This window comes from Amaranthus tricolor, chromosome 1, assembly GCF_026212465.1.
Source record: "Amaranthus tricolor cultivar Red isolate AtriRed21 chromosome 1, ASM2621246v1, whole genome shotgun sequence".
Lineage (NCBI taxonomy): Eukaryota > Viridiplantae > Streptophyta > Magnoliopsida > Caryophyllales > Amaranthaceae > Amaranthus > Amaranthus tricolor.
In genome coordinates this window covers 36,259,217-36,282,439 of record NC_080047.1, presented here as the reverse complement: position 1 = coordinate 36,282,439, position 23,223 = coordinate 36,259,217, and the positions used below count along the sequence as shown (strand labels likewise).

The window sequence follows — 23,223 nt, the reverse complement described above, 5'->3', positions numbered from 1 at the left end:
AACATATGAAAATGGAGGGAGTATACATAGCTTTTTACCCACTTATACTCTAACATCTAATCAGCAATTAAAAATTAATTTTTACCAAAAAAAGCTCCATATGACAACTAAATTAAACAACTAACAAATCAGTCAACATTTTCAAATATTCAAATCAATTAACAGATACAGCTAATAGCTCCCACCAAGTACGTACCATCTTTTAATCGGCCAGCTAGGACGGCTTGATCCCCGTCTAATTGTTTTTAATTGGTTAAAAAATTTTAATTTAATTTGATCACACAAATTTGTTTTAGCCATATATAATATTTTACATTAACATTAATCGATAACCCTCTAAATTTTTATTTAACATCCGTGACTATTACAGATAAAAAGAGAATAAATAAGAATAACCAAATCCTCGTCACTATTCCATTGGACTACTATGTGCTTCAAAAGTGAAAGGTGCTAACAAATTTAGTGTATTCTGTCCTATTTAAAAAACTAAGAGTAGTTATCATAACAACTGCTAACTGCGTGTCATATTCTCTCACTCATTAACCTCACTTTCTCACTGATTCGCTTCTCGATCATCACTCCTTTTCTTTCACAACTTGCCACCTTTTTTCATCCTCCATTCATATCTTTCTATTATTACTATCTCAAATACGTGGAAAATCAATCATCAATAAACTTCCGCCCCTTTGGTTAACGGTACTAATTGAATGGTATGGTAATATAAATGATTTGTATTTTAAATTTTCATGTTATATACTCTCTTTATTTCTTAATGTTTTTCCCGTTTAAAATATTCTATTTTGGAGAGAGAAATTTGATTAAGATTTTTAAGACATATATAGATTATAAAATATACCCATGTAAGATTTAGATTCGTCTTAATGTACAGTTTTTTATTATATATTTTTTGTAATTTTTTATTATGCATATTTACATATATTAAAGCTCAAAATTTACTTTGAAAACTGTGCAAAAAGTAAATGTGAAGAACATTTAGAAACGGAGGGACTATAATGCTATTTCATGGTAATGAAAGTATGATTATAATATATTTTTTTTTACAATTTTTTATTACCACTTAATACCACATGTTCAAATGGTAACGCATTATAATGAATTTTATGAATAAAATCATATTGTTGAAGGTGAATAAGCATGACCATTAAATTTATCAAGACATATCTATCAAAATTACACAATCTTTTCATTACTGATTACTAAATAGGGCCGTTAAGCCACGTCTAATTTCCTTATCATTTCCACCCTTTCCCCACACAACTTTGTCCTATAAATATCCCTCCCTTTTCCCCAAGTTTCCTCACCACACCCAAATTTCTAAATCAACAAAAAATAATGTCACGAAACTACTTTTTTCTTTTCTTTTTTTTTCCTTTGTCTTATTCTAAGTGCTGAAGCCCGCACCCCATTTGCTTGTGATCCAAGAAATGGGCTAACAAGGTCTATGCGCTTCTGTAAGGTCAACCTCCCGATTAAAGTAAGGGTTCAAGACCTTATCGGGAGGTTGAACTTACAAGAAAAAGTAAGGTTGTTAGTAAATAATGCAGCGGGAGTGCCGCGATTTGGAATCCAAGGGTACGAGTGGTGGTCGGAGGCTCTACATGGAGTATCCAATGTGGGACCCGGAACCAAGTTTCAAGGGGCTTTCCCGGGCGCTACTAGTTTTCCTCAAGTCATCACCTCCGCAGCTTCTTTCAATGCCACTCTTTGGCAAGCTATTGGAGAGGTAAGATAATAAACACACAAAGAGAAAAAATAAAATAAAATTTGTGAATTTGTTTTGTTTCATATTAATGTTTTGGCAATATTATTATTATTATTATTATTATTATTATTATTATTATTATTATTATATGCGGGTTTCACGCTAGATATTTGTGATATATTTGTATATAATACTCTTTAAAGTTTTTTTTAGACAAGTATTTTTTATGGATTAAATGTTTTCTCGGGTTTTAAATTTATTAATGTTTTTAGTTGTTAGATAAAAAAAGACATTTAGTATTTTCATCGGAAATCAATGTGTGTATGGTCTATTAGATTCAACTAGATGTCAAAGATGCATGCTTAATCAAAATTAAGTCGTACATGTTTGAGTAAAAGAAAGGTACAAGTTTTTGATTTGCATGTTCTTTGACTTAGGCTATTTTCAATTTAAATTGTCTAACTCTGCTAAAAACTTTAGCTGATAGTTGAAACTACAAGATATGTCATAACATTAGTGTTATGCTTATCTAGATTTATAAGAAAATTCATTATCTCAATATTTGATTTTCTGAAAAAGCTAATATTGTCTGAAGATTACAATCTACCATTATCTCAATAATGAACATTGTAAATAAATATTAAAAAAATATAAAGTTTTTAAGTATGTTCACTAAAGAAATATTAATTAAGATAGATTATTTGTTTTGGTTATCAAATGAATAGGAGAATGTAGTAGTTGTAGCATTAAAACAAATACTATTAATTATAGTTAACGAGTGATTAAAGAATTTAGGGATGAAATATGTTGCAAGTTGCAACATAGACACTCACGTAGTCACATTCACGTAATCCACAATAGCGTCAGATATGACTGAATGACACTTGACAAACATTATTGAAATTAACCAATAAATTACTCCCTCACTTTCTTACTTTATTTAAGTTTGTAATAGAGAATGACACTTCTCTATTTTCAATAGCTAATTTAAAGGTATAATAGTGTAACATATTAGGAGTATCATTTTCTTTGGTATTTTTATTCATTATCCAACAATAAATTTACTTTATATTTTTTCAGTTTTTATTCACTGGCAATCAAACGTATGTACTTTAACACTATTCATCAATATCACTTAATTTTTATATTGTTGTTGATTTATAAGTTAAAATATAGTAATATGAGATCTTATTTGAATCGTTTCAATGTGAATTTAATTGATTTTTAGTTTTTGTAATTTTTTGTTACATACAATTAGAGATATTAATGATTGAATTAGTGCATCAAGACATGTAAAAGTGTACTTGAGGGCAACTAAAAAAACAATCAGAGTAAGTATATTCATAATGTCGGTTTTTTCCTTTTCATTTAAAAAAAAAATTCTACATGCTCTACTAGTTAGCTTATTTTTTGTTGTACAGTTCAGCCAATTAAAATCATGCAACATATTAAATATTTAATTTTTGATTGCCCAAAAAAGCTTGATTTAGAATCATTTGATGGAACTATTTAACTTACAATTTAAATAAAAAAATCTCATATTTAGAATGTCAATTTTGCCTTTACTTTTTAAAAAGTATATGCTTCTTCAAGATATTTTAGTCTCATAAAAATTTTGCACATCATATAATATCTTGCATGAACGTATGAGTGGCCAATTGTTTAATCATGGTCTAACAATTAATATTACTTGTTTTTTTTATTATATAATATTTAAAATTTCCAAGTAAAAGGAATAGGAGATGAAAAATATTTGAACAAGGGAATTTTGTCTTTTCCTAAGAATATATAGTCTATAAATTGAGAAAAGTGGAGAATAGAATGAAACAAATGTTTTATGGGCACCTTTAATTGGCGGAAATTGGCAAATAGTGACAGGCATGTGGGCTGAAGTTGTAATATAAATGATGCGTAGAGGATGGAAATAGCATGCTCAACTTATCCTTTTCTGTTCTTTATTTGTTTGTTGCTTTCGTTTTTTAATCCTTTATAATTATGTTGCCCCACCATATCATATGCATCAAATGCTATTATATTTCTTATGATTGAATCATCTTTAATCCTTTTCATTCTTATATACTTCTTTTGACATTTTAATAGTTACTACAGTTTTTATAGCAATTACTGTCAAGTGGGATTTTATTCTATTCGTCTTAATGCAAATTTTCATTATGTTAACTTTTTAGAATTTTTTATTATATAAAATTAAAGATATTAATGATTATAATCGTGTATTGAATAAAGTGAAAAACAGAAATGTAATAACAATTAAAAAACCAGAGAAAGTATTTGTGACAGGCAGGTCTACTAAGAATATATAGTCTATAAATTGAGAAAAGTGGAGAAAAATAGGTGCATAGAATGAAACAAATGTTTTATGGGCACTTTTAATTGGCGAAAATTGGCAAATAGTGACAGGCATGTGGGCTGAAGTTGTAATATAAATGATGCGTAGAATGCTCAACTTATCCTTTTGTGTTCTTTATTTGTTTGTTGCTTTCGTTTTTTAATCCTTTATAATTATGTTGCCCCATCATATCATATGCATCAAATGCTATTATATTTCTTATGATTGAATCATCTTTAATCCTTTTCATTTTTATATACTTCTTTTGGATTTTAATAGTTACTACAGGTTTTATAGCAGTTACTGTCAAGCGAGATTTTATTTTATTCGTCTTAATGTATATTTTCATTATGTTAACTTTCTAGAATTTTTTATTATATAAAATTAAAGATATTAAAGATTATAATCGTGTATTGAATAACATAAAAATAACAATTAAAAAACCAGAGGAAGTATTTGTAAAAATTTATTTTCATGATGGCTTTTTACTCTTAATTAATTTTTAACTAACTTAATTTAATTATCTTGTTGGACCTTTTCTCCCGGTGCATATAATTGGACATTAAGTTTTAAATTTGCAATTCCCATCAAAAAGGAACTTTATTGGTATTGATATCCAATAATAGTAGCAAGATGATAAACTCGAATTGAGTATACATGTGTAGCATATATAACCTTTAAGCTTTTAGCTTTTTCTCATTATAATATAGTAAAATATTTTTTTATTATTCATAACTTTAAATGAATTAAACTTTCATTTTCAAATAAGTATTTCATTTGAAGTTGATTATGGTCATGATTATGGTTATCAGTCCAATGTCCCGCACAAAGTTAGAATTTGAAAGAAAAAAGATAGTGGACAAATCATACCATAACCTCTCAAGGAAAAGGGCGGAAAAAATGCCCCTACCTCTGTCCCTCTCATTTAGTAATATTTTTAACTTTAGATTGTCGATCTCTATTATTTTGCGTCATTTTTATATATAGAGAATGACCCATTACTTTCTTTTAATCTCATTTGTATATTTTAAATCATTTTAATTTATTTCATCCACATAATTAATTTATTCGCTCTCTTCATTTATTACTAAGTATGAACATTTTTCTTAAATATTTTGCAACTAATGCAAAGTGAGAGAGCAGTAGATTATAAGACAAAATAACCTTAAAAGAAGTGTTTCGGTCATGAAACGAGGAAGTGCAAAAGTCACTTAAAATACCTGGAGATATGTGTAATCGGGTACAACCATCAATATGCTGAAAATGTATATGATCCTTCCGCTGATGAGACCTCAAATCCTGATATACAACGTTAGCCTTGTCCGGGGGGTTATTTCCCGGAAAACCCCTCCGACGCTCAAGTCAGATCGAGAGACAGAAAGTAATGAATATATGATAATAAATGAATACAAGATTAACGGATTGTAGGATGAGTTCAGATCAATTGAAGGAATATTTGGTTCAGTATAGATTGTACGTAGGAGGGTGAATATTTATTGTGGTGTAACGATAGCAATATAAAAATTTAGTCCGGTGCAAATGATGTACGCGACATGTATTTATAATGGTAGAATGGAGGTTGGATGGTGAATTAATGTGGGAATCATGGGTATGATGGGTGAGTGGTAGGTTATGATGAGTAGTGGGTAGTTATTTTAAGAAGTTATTGAACCGAGCGGGGTGGTTAGGGTTTGACTAAATAAATTACGGGTTTATTTATTTGACCCCATAACATTAGCCCCACGCATGAAGAGCGATAGATGAGGGAATTTAATGTAGCGAGGGTATCAGTCTTTATGCGGAAAAAATCATACATGTGATGCAGATCAAATAAATATTCGAAAGAAACCATGCAATAAGGTCTGAATAAGATAAACTTCGAATTCTTGCCTCGATGGGCCCATGATGGTGGAAGCCCCATGAATTATAAATGTTTGGCCTTTGGGCCACTTTTGATGATTCGACTTTAGAGCCTGATATGATGATTCGGCATTTGAGCCTGATATGATGATTCGACATTTGAGCTTGATATGACGATACGGCCTGACAGTCAAACACCTGTGACTTAGATAAGGAATCATACTAGATGAATCCTTCGAAAGCATTGATGAATATTCGGATCAGACATAAGTCTGCATTTAAGGAATATTTGGATCGGACATAAGTCCGCATTGCCCAGCCGTCAATCATTCGGGACTTAGATAAGGAATCAAACTAGGTGAATCCTTTGAAAACATTGATGAATATTTTGATCGGGTGTCAATCATCCGGAACTTAGATAAGGAATCATACTAGGTGAATCCTTCGAAAACATTGATGAATATATTGATCGGACATAGGTCCGCTTAATAAGTGATTGAGTTATCAAGCTAGGTGATACTCGCTATGAATACATTGACAAATAACGCCCAAAATCACTCATTTTGGGGCTTAATAAGAGTCCGAGTTACCAAGCTAGGTGACACTCGCAAGGATTTCACTTTCAAACTAGGTGAAAGTTTGATAATCAAGATAAATACTTTGAAAATATCGCCCAAAATCAATCATTTTGGGACTTCAATAATAATATGACTTTCAAACTAGATGAAAGCTTAGATGATTCCATAATATGACGAATAATGCCCACATGTTGGGACATTAATAATAATATGACTTTCAAACTAGGTGAAAGCTCAGATGACTTTATACACTCATCATTGAAAACCACATATAAGTAAACCCCAATATATTAAGAATAAAAATGGTGAATTATTGAATTTCCACGCATAAATAATAAATAATTCTTTTAATAGGTGTCAATATCATACTTGATCACTTTCCATATCGACCCATGAATACAACAAATATGGAACACCCGATATACGTTGATGAATAAAAGTAAGAATAACCATATGATCATCATCAGATTGATATAATATATTCTTCACTTGGCAATACTAATCAAAGATTTGCATCCTTTATGTAGCATTTCATTAGAAGGCGAGGATGATGATTTTTCTCCATGCATCGAGTCACCTCAGATTGAACCACCGTCGGATCATATTCGGATTCAGCCAATACATTGAATTGGGCAATATTTGGAGTAATTTTTTCAGATTGAAATCACGTAGCTGAAGCTAGTTCGGAAACGTTCTACGGGTCATCTTATCCTTTAGATAGTGCATCAAACCGAACTTCAACAATGAGACTAAATTTTTTGGTCAGTTGAAGTTGGTTTGGAAACGTTCTATGGATCTAATAACCCTTTAGAAGGTGCATCAAACCAAATTTGGGTCCGACTTTATGATAATACGTCATGACAATTACTCAACCGGGTCTTCGATGATTCGGATGTAGCATAACTCGGCTCCTTTCAATACTTAGACAATTTTGCGAAATTATTGGAGGCCCTTGAGGGGGGGGTCCGAGTTTTTAATATTTCTGACAAATTGATGATACGGCAAAAGACAAAACTTGTATAATAACCTTAGACAAGAGAATCCGGCTATTCGATGGTACAGAATGACTCATCGCATCCAAATCGCTTATGATATATAGCTTATTAATTAGACGGTCACATAGCTGGAGTTGACAAAAAATGGTGAAATTAAAGAGCTGGATATAATATATCACATAATTAGACGGTCACACACGAGTGGGAACCTTCTTTTCCTCATAGCAAAATGATCTTCAAATCAAATCTTCATCATTAACAAATAATTTCCGAATCCCCAAAAATAATGGGTGCCGAGAAAAATTCAGGAAATATTCACATACGGCACAGTAAAGATAAGATGATGGTCCTTTAGACCGAAACCACTTAGTTTAAGCTAGTTTGGAAACGTTCTATGGGTCATCTAATCCTTTAGAATGTGCATCAAACCGAACTTCAACATTAGGACTGAAATTTTTAGTCGATTGAAGTTGGTTTGGAAACGTTCTACGGATCTAATAACCCTTTAGAAGGTGCATCAAACTGAACTCAACATTGAAACGGTATACATTGATGAATAAGAGCAATAAGATCCAACTTTATATCCTTGAATAATGACAAACACTTGAAATGATTTGGCCCAAATATTCTCGATCAAGTTTTTCTCCCAAAAGTGAAGAGTTAATAGTATCTGGAGATAGAGAAAAAAAAAATGTTTTCTTTTTTTGCTTGTTACATTCCTCATCATAAAATAAAAACCGTGCGGAAAAACGGTTATTAAAGCAGGACCGGACCGGGTCCGTATGTTGAGAGTTTCCAGAAAGTAGAAATCGCAAGACCCGACCAGGTTTAGGCAAGACCTGACCGGGTCCGTAAGCTGAAAGGAAATCTGATGATTTGGTTTGTTGAGTGGTGATAGCCGAATGAATTTGGTGATATACAAAATATAATCATGATTGGAAAGTACATGTTAATGGGAATTAATTACTGATAGGAATTAATAATTGCATCCAATTCTCAGTATAAAAGAAGTTGGATTAAGCTTCTTCTCTATTGGATTTTTAACTCAATTGATTGAGTTGAATATGAATCCTGATCTTGCAATGAAAAATCTAATAACTTTCAGCCCTAATAATGTTATTATGAATATAAAGAATAATAGCTGAACTTTAATAAAGTTTTAATGTATATTAAAAATGCAATAATACCCCAAGACGGTTATTTTACTTCGTTAGCTTGTGATGCAAGAAGATTTCAAAGGACGATCCAAATATTAACTTGGACGTTTTTTTTTTTTTTTTTTTTTTTTTTTTTTATAAATCCAACCAGCAAAAGATATAGCAAATACTCCCAAACATTACTCCATTACAGTTCCTGACTTATACCCACCGAAAAAAAAATGATGAGATAGTAATACGCCATAAAATTGGGTATCTGCGGAGTTGTTCGGAAAAGGCGGCAGTGAGGTTTCGTGCTAGCATGTCCAGATCACGGCGAGTCACGGCTTGATTGTTAGCGTGACCCGCTGAAGTGTCTGTATCTGTGCTACGCACGGTAGCGGTTTGTGTTGGATTTCTTTTGGAAGCCATGACTTTTCTTTCACTCCCCACAGACGGCGCCAAACTGTTTCGGTCATGAAACGAGGAAGTGCAAAAGTCACTTAAAATACCTGGAGATAGGTGTAATCAGGTACAGCCATCAATATGCTGAAAATGTATATGATCCTTCCGCTGATGAGACCTCAAATCCTGCAATACAACGTTAGCCTTGTCCGGGGGGTTATTTCCCGGAAAACCCTTCCGACGCTCAAGTCAGATCGAGAGACAGAAAGTAATGAATATATGATAATAAATGAATACAAGATTAACGGATTGTAGGATGAGTTCAGATCAATTGAAGGAATATTTGGTTCAGTATAGATTGTACGTAGGAGGGTGAATATTTATTGTGGTGTAACGATAGCAATATAAAAACTTAGTCCGGTGCAAATGATGTACGCGACATGTATTTATAATGGTAGAATGGAGGTTGGATGGTGAATTAATGTGGGAATCATGGGTATGATGGGTGAGTGGTAGGTTATGATGAGTAGTGGGTAGTTATTTTAAGAAGTTATTTAACCGAGCGGGGTGGTTAGGGTTTGACTAAATAAATTACGGGTTTATTTATTTGACCCCATAACAAGAAGAATATAAGAAGAGTACAAATAATGATTTGAGGTTAGAATTGAATTGTATTTAAAATGAAACAGGTGGTATCAGATGAAGCAAGAGCAATGTATAATGGAGGAACAGCAGGATTAACATATTGGAGTCCAAATGTGAATATATTTAGAGACCCAAGATGGGGAAGAGGCCAAGAAACTCCTGGTGAGGACCCTTTTTTAGCTGCCAAATATGCTTCTAGTTATGTTCAAGGTCTTCAAGGTCATTACAATAAGAACAGGTTAAAGGTTGCTGCTTGTTGCAAGCATTATACTGCTTATGATCTTGATAATTGGAATGGCATTGATCGTTACCACTTTAATGCTCGAGTAAGTCCTTTTTATGTATCCACTTAATACTCTTCTTTTTTTATTTTATTACTTTGATTTTTCTTTTTCTTTTTCTTTTCTATTTTTGATTGTTTTTTAATATATAGGCCCTCCGTTCTATAATAAAGTTCCTACAACAAATATTTACGGGAATTAAGCAACACTACTCGTAGTCAATGACATAGTCAAAATAGAACAACCATTGAGCCCCATTCATCATTGGTAGACGACTTATAAAATTTGATAAAGTTGCGTAAGATGCTTTCTTAGTTTCAAATTAGTGATAACATTTGCTTTTTTATGCAGTTAATGTACAATTTAATTCTTAATATCTTTAATAATGTATAATAAAAAATTATAAAAATTTAATATTAATAATCTTTACATTGAGACGAATCAAATACAATCTCACTTGACTATATTTTAACTTATAAATTAAAAGTTAATAACAAATTAAAAATAATAAATGAATATTACAAGTAATTTAGACGTAGGAAGTACTACATACTATGACTTGAAACATACTTCAACTTCCCAAGAAATGGATTAGAAAATTGCTACGTTGATGATGTGGAAGTGAGAACGAAAACATAAAGAATTAAAGTTAAGTGTAATACCTCAAAATAAATGATGGGACTTAAAAGCATGAGGATATGCAAGTCGCAACATGGATAATAATCTTCATAATTTTGCTAATCTTATCTACAATTCTTCCACGCAACAATATTCATACCTTCAACTCCTAGTCTCACTCATTTTATATAACTTGAAAAAGCTGAATCGATTTATCTGATAATCGATATTAAATGGTGTAAATAATAATAAATAGTTAGTGTAATTTTAATATAAATATTTCTTAATAAATTTAATAGTCATGCTTATTTTTGTATAACGTATACTCATTTTCTTTACAAAATTCTTCCAATGCATTACCGTTTGAAAATGTGATACTAGGTTGTAATAAAAAACTTGAACAAAAAAAACTTTTAGGTAATTTCACGTGTTAACCTTGAGTTGTCGGCTTTTCCATGTGGTAGGCAAATATTTTTTTCAATCCACATGATGACCTTAAGGTTCCAACGTTTCTACATGGTAGACAAAAGAAAAGTGTTTTTGGTAACTTTACGCTATTTTCCCAAACATAATGACCTTTTTTTTTTCAAAAAATAGACGTCGTAATCACCTAATTCATTGGCCACATATTTCGAAATCCAGTCGAAATTGAATACTTAATTTAACTAAAAATTTAACATTTTGTTTAGCAAATGAAAGAGTTAGAAGCTCAGTGTCACCATGTAGATTTATTGTCTACCTGCATGTGGAAAAACTAAAAACTCAAGGTCACTATATGGAATTTCCTAAAACTTTTTATAATCAAACTTTCATTATAATTTATAATGAAAATATGTAATCATGATACATATTACAGAAATGTTCGTAAACTACTAATTATTCTCATTACCATTAATTATTACTGATTACTAAATTGTTAGTTGCAAAATGAATGTAACAATGAGTATATTAACTTTGAAAATTTAAAATCATGATAATCATTTATCGTAGCAGATACATGATTGAACCTGTTAAACCAATTGATTAGACATAAGTATAAGGAACTACGACTATATTATTATCAACTTTCGTATACAACTTTTTCTTTATGATTGGTCAACGAGGGCAATGTTTCTAATAACAATCTAATCATCTTGATAAATCTTCATTGACAATATTAATTTAATATTTACTTATTTGATTTTGATATATGATGCCTATAATAATATACTCCTATCTCTCACTCAATTTCCCACATTTTTTTATATATTATTTTGTCTAAATAAATTTTCTTTAATTTTATTTTGGAATATAACCCAATTATTTTACTCTCTATATTTTCCTTTTTATTTCTAAATATTCAATTAATTTAACTTATTTTACCTAAATTCTTAATCTCTGTGTTAGCCAAAAAGCAACTGGGCAAAACGGCCAAAACGAAATAGTATATTTATAAATTATTCATCATCATAATCATACCTAGTGTATCTTTATAAATGTGATATACTAAATTACTTCAAATTACTTATTGGAAATCAATATTTTTTTATTTATTATTTAAACAATAAAAATAACAATCTAAATGGGGCGGGTGGATAGGTGAGTAAGCAAGACTTGGAGGACACATACAATGTGCCCTTTAAAGCATGTGTAGAAGAAGGACAAGTTGCTAGTGTCATGTGTTCCTACAACCAAGTTAATGGCAAGCCTACTTGTGCTGATGTTGATCTACTACTTAACACTATACACTATTTTCCTTTATCTTTCATTTATAAGTTTCAATCATTATTTATTATCTTCTTTTAACCAATTATGTACTCCTATCTTAAATATTGATTTTTGAAATTTGGGTTAGGTATATTGTATCGGATTGTGACTCAGTTGGTGTAATGTACGATTCTGAACATTACACCCGCACACCGGAGTAAGCAGCTGCGGATACTATCAAAGCGGGTTAGTTTTATATTCGATTTAATACATTATTTTCTTTTTAGCTGATTGTTATTGGAATTTTTGCTCACGAAAATGTTAGTAATTGGAATTTTATTTTCCATTCTACTTCCATGAAAAACTGAATTCCTATATTACCATCCACGTAGAACGGGCTGGAAGAATTTTTTTACCAAACTGCTATCTAAGAAAGCGGTTTGGTTGTATTTCAAATCAAATGACTTTCTTAGATGGTGATTTGCTATAGACAATATTTTTTTAAAAAAAATATAAGAAAAACAAAACGCCATCTCAGATGAAAGTTTGCTCTTTTACAGATATTCATTATACTAGCGATTTGGTTATTAATAAAAATTATAAAAAAGAAAAATCAGCCAAACAAAACTGCTATCTGAGATAGCGGTTTAGATTAAATACCAAAACACTATCTCAGGTAGCGATGTTATCTCGCAAACTTTAACAAAAAACTCGGTCTTACGTGGAAGGAACCATGGAAATTAAGTTTCCCAAAGCAGGAAATATGTTCCGAATTGCAATATTGAGGGAAAGTCTGTTGTAATTGGACATTTAAAAGTATATTGATTTTTCTCTAATAACCCAATACATTTGTTTGTGAATACATAACTTTTTCTTTGAATTCAGGTTTAGACTTGGATTGCGGGCCCTTTTTAGCAGTGCACACCGAAGGGGCAATAACGAAAGGACTATTGATAGAAGCTGATGTAAACCAGGCCTTGACAAACACCATAACTGTCCAAATGAGACTAGGAATGTTTGATGGTGAACCATCAGCTCAACCATTTGGAAACTTGGGCCCAAAAGATGTTTGCACTCCAGCCCATCAAGATCTGGCCCTTCAGGCAGCTCATCAAGGAATAGTTCTTCTCCAAAACAGGCCTGGATGACTGCCGTTGTCCGCAGCCCAACATCCTACTATTGTTGTTATTGGGCCTAATGCTGATGCTACCGTTACCATGATCGAAAACTACGCCGGTAAGTTTTTACCTAAATTCTTGTGTGAGACGGTTTTATCGTGAGATAATTTTTATACATGGGCTAAATAGCCCAACTAACATAATTATTATCTCTTATTATTTACACAAATTAACATGAAAAGAAGTATTTCAATTAGTACTATTAGCATCATAAATTTTGCCCAATAAGTAACGGTTTGCCTCACCATATATCACTATCACCATTTTAAATGCAACCAAATTTTTTATTCAGCTAGTCTCTTGAGAGACGTATTTCAAGTCCAACCCATTAAAGATTAATGTCTATTTACCGTATTCCTAATGCCTACTTGTATTATCTTTAATGCTTACTTACCGTATCCTTAATTCCTACTTTCAATATCTTAAATTCTTACTTACATCATTCTTAATGGCTACTTATAATATTTAAAAAAATATATAATAGGTCGGCCCAATTAGAGATAGTCTCTCAAAGAGACCATCTCTCACAAGAATTTATGATATTTATAAGCCCTAGTGCATTTTTAATATTTGACCCCTCGTATTCTTTTTATGTTAAATCCTTCTACAAGTTGCTTTATTTTATTTTAAAATACAAAAAATTTACTATGTATCCTATTGTGCATGAGGCTTCCTAATTTTTGGGTTTGTAAAGTCGAGTATGTTGCACATGCCGTCAGGGGCGGAACCAGAAAAATAGACGAGGGATGTCGATAATTGAAAAAAAAATTAAATCAATTGCGTTAAAAATTACATTAAACAAGAATTGATTAAGGTAATTGTCCACGCCGAGTTTTCATATTCTGAAAACGGCGCATAATATCATCATTTGACAAATTTTGAAACAAATCACATTCAAAAGAAGTTACAACAGTATCATTTAAAAACTCATCAGATATCTTGTTGCGCAACTCAGTTTTGATAATCTTCATTGCTGAGAACACTCTTTCAACTGTTGCCGTAGATACTGGAAAAATCTATGTCAACTTCAAAAGCTCATAAAAATGTGGGCAAGACTTATACAAACCAGATTGAACTAATGTTTTGGAGAATTCACCATGAGTACTTAAGCTTGAAAACCGCTCATCAGTAGAGAAATTATCAATAAAAGTATCCAACTCAAAACTAAGACAATCTAAGACAAAATAATCAAAATTATGGGGATACAACTTTGCCATTTTATATACCTTCTCTTTGTTGTAATAGGAAAATGAATTAGCAGGATTCAAAATACCAACTCCAATAATTAAATCTGTACTAATCTCAGGAAAACGACAATCAAGTTCTTGCATTTGCATATCAATAATCGTGTAGAAAACATTAACACGATAATAGTGCTCATTTATCACATTTGAGAGTCTGCGTTTCGACTTTCCTCGAGCACGTAAAGGGGCTAACTCATCCATTCTAGGAATATCAATGTCATGTTGTACACAAAAAGATTTCACTTCATTCATCAAATATTCCCATCCTTCATCCCTAGTCTTTTGAAATCGCCTTTTAGTAGTACCAAGCAAGGACATAGCATTTACAACATCATGATCTCTTCTTTGGAAGGATAGACTTAGTCCATTAGAGATCCCTAATACTAATTTCATTAAATAAATCATGAAAGCAAAATTAAAATTTTGTATGCTATCCAAAATAGCTTGAGTTCTAGCTATATCATCATCTCCGACAACTACAAGAGCATCAAGCAGATTAACTATAGGAGAAAACATTTGAATGAAATTGGAGAAAGTTTTAAAATGAGAACCCTAACGAGTATCCCCAGGTCTTTGAAGACCAACTTCTTGATTTAAACCTTTTCTAGTTAATAGCTCACCTTCAGATAAGGCTTTTTCAACCATCCCAGCTTGTTTTTGTCGAAACTTATCTCTACGTTTATAAGAAACACTAATAGTATTCAATGCAAGATTGATCAAATCAATAAGACGCTCAACATCAACATGTTTGTGTGCAAACTTAACAAGAGTCAATTGAAGTTGGTGAGCAAAACAGTGTACATAATGTGCAGATGAACAATCATTCTGAATTAAAGTCCTTAGCCCATTAATATGACCTCGCATGTTGCTTGCTCCATCATAACCTTGCCCCCTTATATGAGATGGACTCAAAGACCAGTGAGCAAGCATAGAATATATTGTTTCTTTGAGTGACTCAGCAGTAGTGCTAGTATCATGGGTATGACCAACTAAACACTCCATCACAAAACCCCTTTTATCAACATATCTCAAAACAAGAGTCACTTGTTACTTACAAGAGACATCACAGGATTCATCGACTAAGATAGCAAAATAATCATCCCCGAGTTCCTCAAGAATAGTGTTAATGGTCTCTTTATAACAAGCATTGGCAATATCTTTTTAGATCAAAGGAGATGTCATTTAATTATTACCAGGAGCATTTTTAAAAACTACATTACCAACACTTTCATTCTTTTTGGCAAAAAACTCTAAGAAAGTAAGAAAAATTACCTTTTCTATTGGATGTTTCACTTTTATCATGACCTCGACAAGGTAATCTTGAATACAAAATTAATCTAGCACTATCCACAGATACATTCAAAGGACTTCTATATTCAACTTTAGCTTGATCAGATTGTTTGTGAAAAGCAAGTTGTATGGATTGCTTTTGCATCATAAGATTCTCACATCTTTTCACACATTAATTATGAATACTATTCGGTTTCCCAATATGTTTATTAAATATTTTGATATTATTCCAAGTCTCAAACCTTTACTAATGAATATGTCTCCTCAATAGTGACTTGCAATTTCACTTTTAGTTGTAAACAAATAACAACACAAGCAATAGCAAGCATCATTCTTAAGACTATATTCTAACCAATTAGAATACTTATCATACCAAGACTTGTTAAATCGGCGTGCATATCCAGACAATATAGTTTGGGGATAAGTATCATGTGGGGGTTGATAGGGACCTCTTTGAATATAAGCTCTTCTTACCTCATCACGATCATTCAGATCATAATTTGAAATTGGCCATCTATCAGCAGGATCGGAGGGAAGAACACTTACATCAATTCTACTTTTTTGAGTAGAAGGGGTATGTTGTTGAGGCGATTTAGCTTCGTCTAGGGGAGTTGGTGAATTTTTAGATCTTAAACTAGTATTTCCAATCGACGATCCAAAAGATAATTTTGTTGGCTTTTAAACTAGCTGGAAATTTACTAAAAAGAAAAGCGTGACAAACTCAAAGAAACATAACTACAAAAAATTTACTAAAATTGTGAAATAAATTCATTGTGGTTGATGTAATTTTAGGTGTGGCATGTGGATACACATCTCCATTGCAAGGCATATCAAGATACGCAAAAACAATACATGAAGCAGGATGCATAGGTGTAGCTTGCAATAGCAACCAACTATTTGGGGCTGCAATATCAGCAGCAACCCATGCGGATGCAACAGTATTAGTAATGGGCCTGTACCAATCCATCGAGGCCGAAGCCCTAGACAGAAAGTCTGTTCTTTTACCGGGCCACCAACAAGAATTGATTTCAAGGGTGACCATGGCTTCTAGAGGCGCAAGTATTTTTGTTTTGATGTGTGGTGGGCCTGTTGATGTATCCTTTGCTAAAAATGACCCAAAGATTAGTGCCATTTTGTGGGTAGGTTATCCTGGTCAAGCTGGTGGTACTGCTATTGCTGATGTCCTCTTTGGTACCACTAATCCAGGTTACTTTACTAATTCCATTTCTCTGGGGCGTAATTTCATAATGATTGATTTTTAAAACCATTCACAAACAACCTGTTTCGTAGGTAGTAATTAAAGGTGGTTAGGGGTGTTCAAAACCGGGTACCGGGTCAACCCGGATCTGGAAATTCGGGAACCCGCTTTTTTGGGTACCTAAAATTGTGATCCGGATCCGACCCGGTTAAACCGAGTATCCAAATTTCGAATACCCGGTTTAAACCGAGTCGGAAATCGGATACTCGGTTTCGATTGTTTCCTAAAAATTGTGTTTTTTTCCTTATTTCTTTTAACATTTTTTTCCTTATTTTTTTTATAAACTGGGTCGAAAACATGATTTTTTTAAGAAAAAATTGTGTTTTTTTAAAATTGGATAGGCAAAATATTTATGTATGTTGAAATTCGCCGTTTGAAATATTATTTAAGGACAATAATAGAATATAATTTAACACATTACTTTGAATTTTAACACACTTACTTTTTTTTTTAGGGTTAAATAGTTATAATATACTCCCTCCTATTCAGCTTAGGTGTCCCATTTCCTTTTATGGTCAAGTCACCTTAAATGTCTCATTTCTATTTTTGGCATGGATTTTTGACTATTATACCCTTAGTACTTTATCCTATTTTCAATTATACCCCCTATTACCCTTACTAATTTTCCCTCTCTTATAATTAATCTACATACTTAAATCCTAATTAATACCCACCCATTTACACATTCCCTCCCTTTATAAACCTAAAACCCTACCCATTCCCCATTCATCGTGCCGTTTTCTCTTAATCCTGGGTTGAAAGCTTCACCTTCTTCCTTATCTTCTTTCTTGTTCTTCTCTGAAAACCCTAAATCTGGGTTGAAGCTTCACCATCTTCCTTAATTTCTTTCGTGTTGTTGTCATGGCAAACTCCACTTCGCCTTTTAAATCCCACCTGAAGAATCCTAACTCGACAATCGACTCACCCATGAAAAACCCTAACTCGCGTACTTCTTTACTTCTGAGAATCCCCAAATCTCCTTACAAATCGCCTTCTAAGATAGACTTTAAGGGGTTCGATGATGGAAACCCTAGATCTGGACTGAAATCGTTTGAGGAAGAGTCTTATGATTACAATGATGACTCAACTTCTGTTGAGACTGATCCTAAGTGGGGAAGAAAATTTGACTCTGAAGGTGAACCCATTTACACACCTGAGCCTGATATGTATCCTGATCGTGAATATTCTTTCATTGATGCTGTTTTTTCGAATACTGATTGTGAAGAAGAAGATTGGCTTGATAAGCTTGGTCCTTTCTCAAGTGAGTTTCTGTTTGTGTTGGTGCATGTTCATTTTGACTGATGATGATTTTTAAGTTAAACGTTTTTTCATGCATTTAATTTCATTCCTCTGTGATCTGAAAGTGAGAGCAGTTTTAGCCACCAAAAAATCGAACAAAGGGGGTTTGGATTGTTTTCCAACGTTTAATGCACAAAGATGTTCGATTTTGTACTCAATGATTTAAAAAAAAAAAAATTACCTGAGAGTTCTAAAACAACCAATTTTTTCAGTAATGTATATTTGAATCAAAATGTTTCGTTGAAAACAACATAAAATGTTTGTTGTTTGCATCTGAAACATCCCATGTTAAGATCCCAAAAATATGTCCAAATTCAAAAGGAATTTAGATTTCAAACATGTAGGTGTGCTGGTTATGGTTGTGTTGGCTGATCTTCTGTGCTGTTGTTGCTTTCCTCTGTGTCCCAAAAAATGTTGTTGGTTGCTGTTCTTTTGCTCATACGATGCTTTCTGTTGCAACTGCTGAAATTTGTTGAGTTTGGTTGTTGGTTACTTCTGAGATTTCTACATTCAAATCCCCTTCATCATATCCCCCTGCATACCCAATGAGTTCCACAAGCTGATTCATTTTTTCTGTACTTAGCTTTGTGAATAAATATTGAAGTGAATCAACAACCAATTGTTTGTCAATAGTCAGGTAATCTGGTAAAGTCCCTTCCCTTGCTGCCTTTGTTTTGTTCATGTGAGGAATGTGATAGTCAAACCCCCCCTGTTTTTTCATGACCTCTATCATACAAGCTTGTAAAGTGATGAATACAAACCTTAAACATTGTGGACTCAGATTTTGAAATGCATTATTCACAGCCTTAAGTAACTCTTTAACATTGTAAGCAGATTTTTGATATTGCAAAGCTTGAATTGATCTAAAAAAACCTAAATCTAGCACGTTCATGTCAGGGGAATTTGGAGGTTGTTGCACTAATTGTATATTAAATCCATCTTTCATTGCCTCTTCTAAAAACCCTCTGTCATTGTGTGCTATATGAGGTTTGACATTGTCTTATTGAATGTAAATATGCTTGGACAATTCTGCAGGCCATTTTGCTCTAATGGTTGGCAGCACATTAGTGATAAGCATTTCTCTAATGTGCTCTTTTGTGATTGATTGTATTGGCTTAGTTTCCATCTCCCCCCTTTTCCTGTTCTTTGAGCTTCTTTTTGCTGGCTCCTGTGTAATAAATGGCCAAATGCCTATCTTACCATCAAAAAAAACATCACCTTCAGTTGTAAATATAGGCTTTGTTACAGCACACATAAACATGATTTTTGGTATGAACCTTTTTGATTGACATTCTCTATGTGGTTCTACTTCACCCGGAGCTAGATAATAACTTTGTGTCTCTCGGGTTAGATAGAAGTGTTTTTCATCTATGTGAACAACGTTAGTATATGGCTTAAACTTGAATGCATCATTTTGTTCATCATATTGACATTTAGATAATGCAAAGCTTAACCTGTGTAACTTGTTGTTTTCATTCAAAGTCGGTTTGATTGCGTTTGTGTGCCTTCTTATTACCTCTTCCACCTACACACCGTTGATTGTGACACTTCCATCTGCTTTGCTACTGAATGCTGAGTACCCTTGAGTTCATATTTGATGGCCTTAAATTTTTCTTCATCGAATTTTATTTTGTTTGCTGCTTCTTTCCCCCCTCTCTTGCTGTTGAGGTTAATGACTGTGGTGTTGTTTGTCATCTGCTTCTTGACATCATTCCACAATTGTGTAATTGTTTTCCTACAAACCTCAAACTCAATCGCAAGTGCGTTGATTGTGCCTTGCGCTGGTTTGCCCTTCTTATTTAATGCAGACAGCAGCTTCTGCATTATGCGTTCTCTTTGTTGTGTACTTAAGTTTTTTGTAGGAGCCATTGTTTTAGATGAATGTGTAATAAATGACCATTGCCATTGTCTATTTATGCATTCTGTTCTGTAATGTAATGATTGATTTTTTGTTCTTGTTGCACATTTCATTTTTGGCGCCATACTTTCTGTTTTCTCAATTTATGCTGTGTGCTTTGAAAATTTTCTTGAATTCTTGGCGGCAGTTTCTGATTATGTAATGAATTCCTTCTTTTTGGACATTTTAATTTGGGGTTTCAAATTAATTTGGGTACTGTGATGATTTTTTTAATTTTGAAAAATTGGTTGTTTATAAATTGGAGGCTATTTAAGAAATTATTAATGCATTTTTTGGGTAATTTGGAAAATCTGAAGTCAATGATCGCCAAAAAATTCGCACTCACATGATCAGTAACGACTGCAACTACACCGAAGCTGTTGAAGAATTGAGAAGGCTCTCGGAGATACCATAATTGATGTATTTAATTTTTAGTACTCTTGAGAAATTTATGTAATTTCCAAAAATTATTGTTAACGTTGGACTTAATTATGTAATTTAGGACTTAATTAAATTATCAATTTAATTTTGGCGCAAAATATTTTCAAACTTTTGGTGCCAAAAAAAATCTGCTTTTAAATTGGGCTAAATTGGTGGGAATCATTAATTCCTTAATCTTTACAATTAAAAACCCATAATACTACTCTCTCTCCTCCCATAGGGTCCCATTTTGACTTTTCTTAAAATCCGTGAAAAGTCAAATGGGAGACTTCTCCTGAATAGGAGGGAGTATTAATTATATCAGATATATTAAGAAAAGCATTTAAAATTTTTTTTTAAAAAAAAACAAATCACAAAACCGGATACTAGGTACCCGGTTTCACTAAAATCGATATCCGGATCCGACCCGAATACCCGGTTTATAAACCGGGTACCTGGTCCGAAATACCTGATTTTGACAAATAGGGTTAATTATCCGGTTTTTTTAAACCGGATACCGGATAATCTGGGCCGGGTTTTGCAAACCGGGTTTTTTTGAACACCCCTAACGGTGGTTATGAAAATGAAAAATTAGTGTAATTTTAGTTGAAAAATCTCTTGGCTACCTTGATGGCCATGCTTGTCCAACTCCAATCAATTTATTTTCTTCATAAAATTCATTCTAATGCATTACCACTGGGAGAAGTGATATTAGGTGGTAATGAAAATTTTTTGTAAACGAAAATACTTTTTGATCGAAGTTTCATTATCATGGGAATGATATAGAACTTTTGATGAAATTTTACACTATAAATTATTTTCATTACCACTATTTGGTACCACTAACCAAATAGACCAAAAAATTAATACAATCAGTAGTTAATTGAATATTATTATTACGAGGTCTCTAGAATTATTATTTATAATAATAAGACAAAATCAAGAAAATGTAGGGGTCATGGTAGTCAAGATGAAAACATTTTAAAAAATTTTCTTTTGACAATAAGTATAATTTATAATTTATGCTGGGGCTGAACGCTCTCACACCTATTACTCTGTCTGCCAATGACTATAGCAATGTAATCTCAGCTATTGATTATTATATTATGAAATCGGAGCTATAAAATTTTTAATAAATTAAAAAAAGTTAAAGATAATATAATATTTAAAAATAGAAATTGATCTCTAAATATAATCTATAGTTTAACTTTAACAGAAACTAATAAATATTGATTAGTAATTATCAATAATTTTAAATTTTACACAAAAGTTTTGTAAATAAATAAATATTTGTACAATCTTATTATAGTAGTTAGGTTTAAAAAGATACTATAGTAAAATAATCCTTTTTGTATGAGACCGTCTCACTGTAAGTCTGGTTCATGCAAAAGGCTCATTAATAATAAAAAAAAACTAAGAAAATAAAAACTAAATTTCCATTTGTAGAAAAAATGATTTTTTTTTAAATAATTTGGCTGACCTATTAAAGTTGTCTCATAGTAAGATAGCCTTAATAGAGAATTTGTGATAGTTAAATTACCAGTTTTTCCATTTTTTAAATTTTCAATAATTATGTTGAATTCTATATGTTTAATTTTATTTATAGGAGGAAAGCTTCCAATGACATGGTATCCACAAGACTATGTATTCCCATTTGAATTTGGGTTAAGTTACACTAGTTTTACGCACTCTTTGGCACAAGCACCAACAAAAATGATGTTAGCCCTTAAAAACCAAATTCCTAATACAAATTTTTCTACATTGCACACAAACAATGCCATAAGGGTGTTACACACAAATTGTGACTCTACACCTTCCCTAAGCCTCCACATTGATGTAACGAATATGGGTAAGATGGACGGGTCCCAAGCCGTCCTCGTGTACTCGTCCCCACCCAATGGGGCCCAGTCGACCGAGAAGCACCTCATTGGGTTCAAGAAAGTCCACATGTCAGCCGGTTCGCAACAACGAGTTACGATGAATTTACACGTTTGCAAGTATCTTAGTAGGGTAGATGAATTTGGGATTAGAAGAATCTCAATGGGTGAACATATACTTCACATTGGGTATGATCTCAAACATCAGATTTCTGTTCAAGTTGATTTAGGAAATTGATTAAGATCTTATATGGTAATTTTAAGGCTAGTAGGAAATTATATACCATAAAGTTTGCCACAAGCTAAGTGTTGATAAACTAATTAAGGTGAAGTACACATAGAATCATTATTCAGAAGTGTACAGAAAATGTGATTTTTAGTTTGGTTTGCTTTGTTTGATAACAATTTGAAAATAACTAATTAGAATGATGCTTTAAATTATTCAAGGAGTAGCTTACAGAATTACAAGTCTGTAATTTATACAGA

At 32.3% G+C, this 23,223-nt stretch overlaps 1 pseudogene; it reads left to right on the top strand.

The window, feature by feature from the left end:
- Positions 1-1,363: 1,363 nt before the first annotated feature.
- LOC130820303 (beta-D-xylosidase 1-like) lies at positions 1,364-22,975 on the top strand (annotated as a pseudogene).
- The last annotated feature ends 248 nt before the right edge of the window (positions 22,976-23,223 follow it).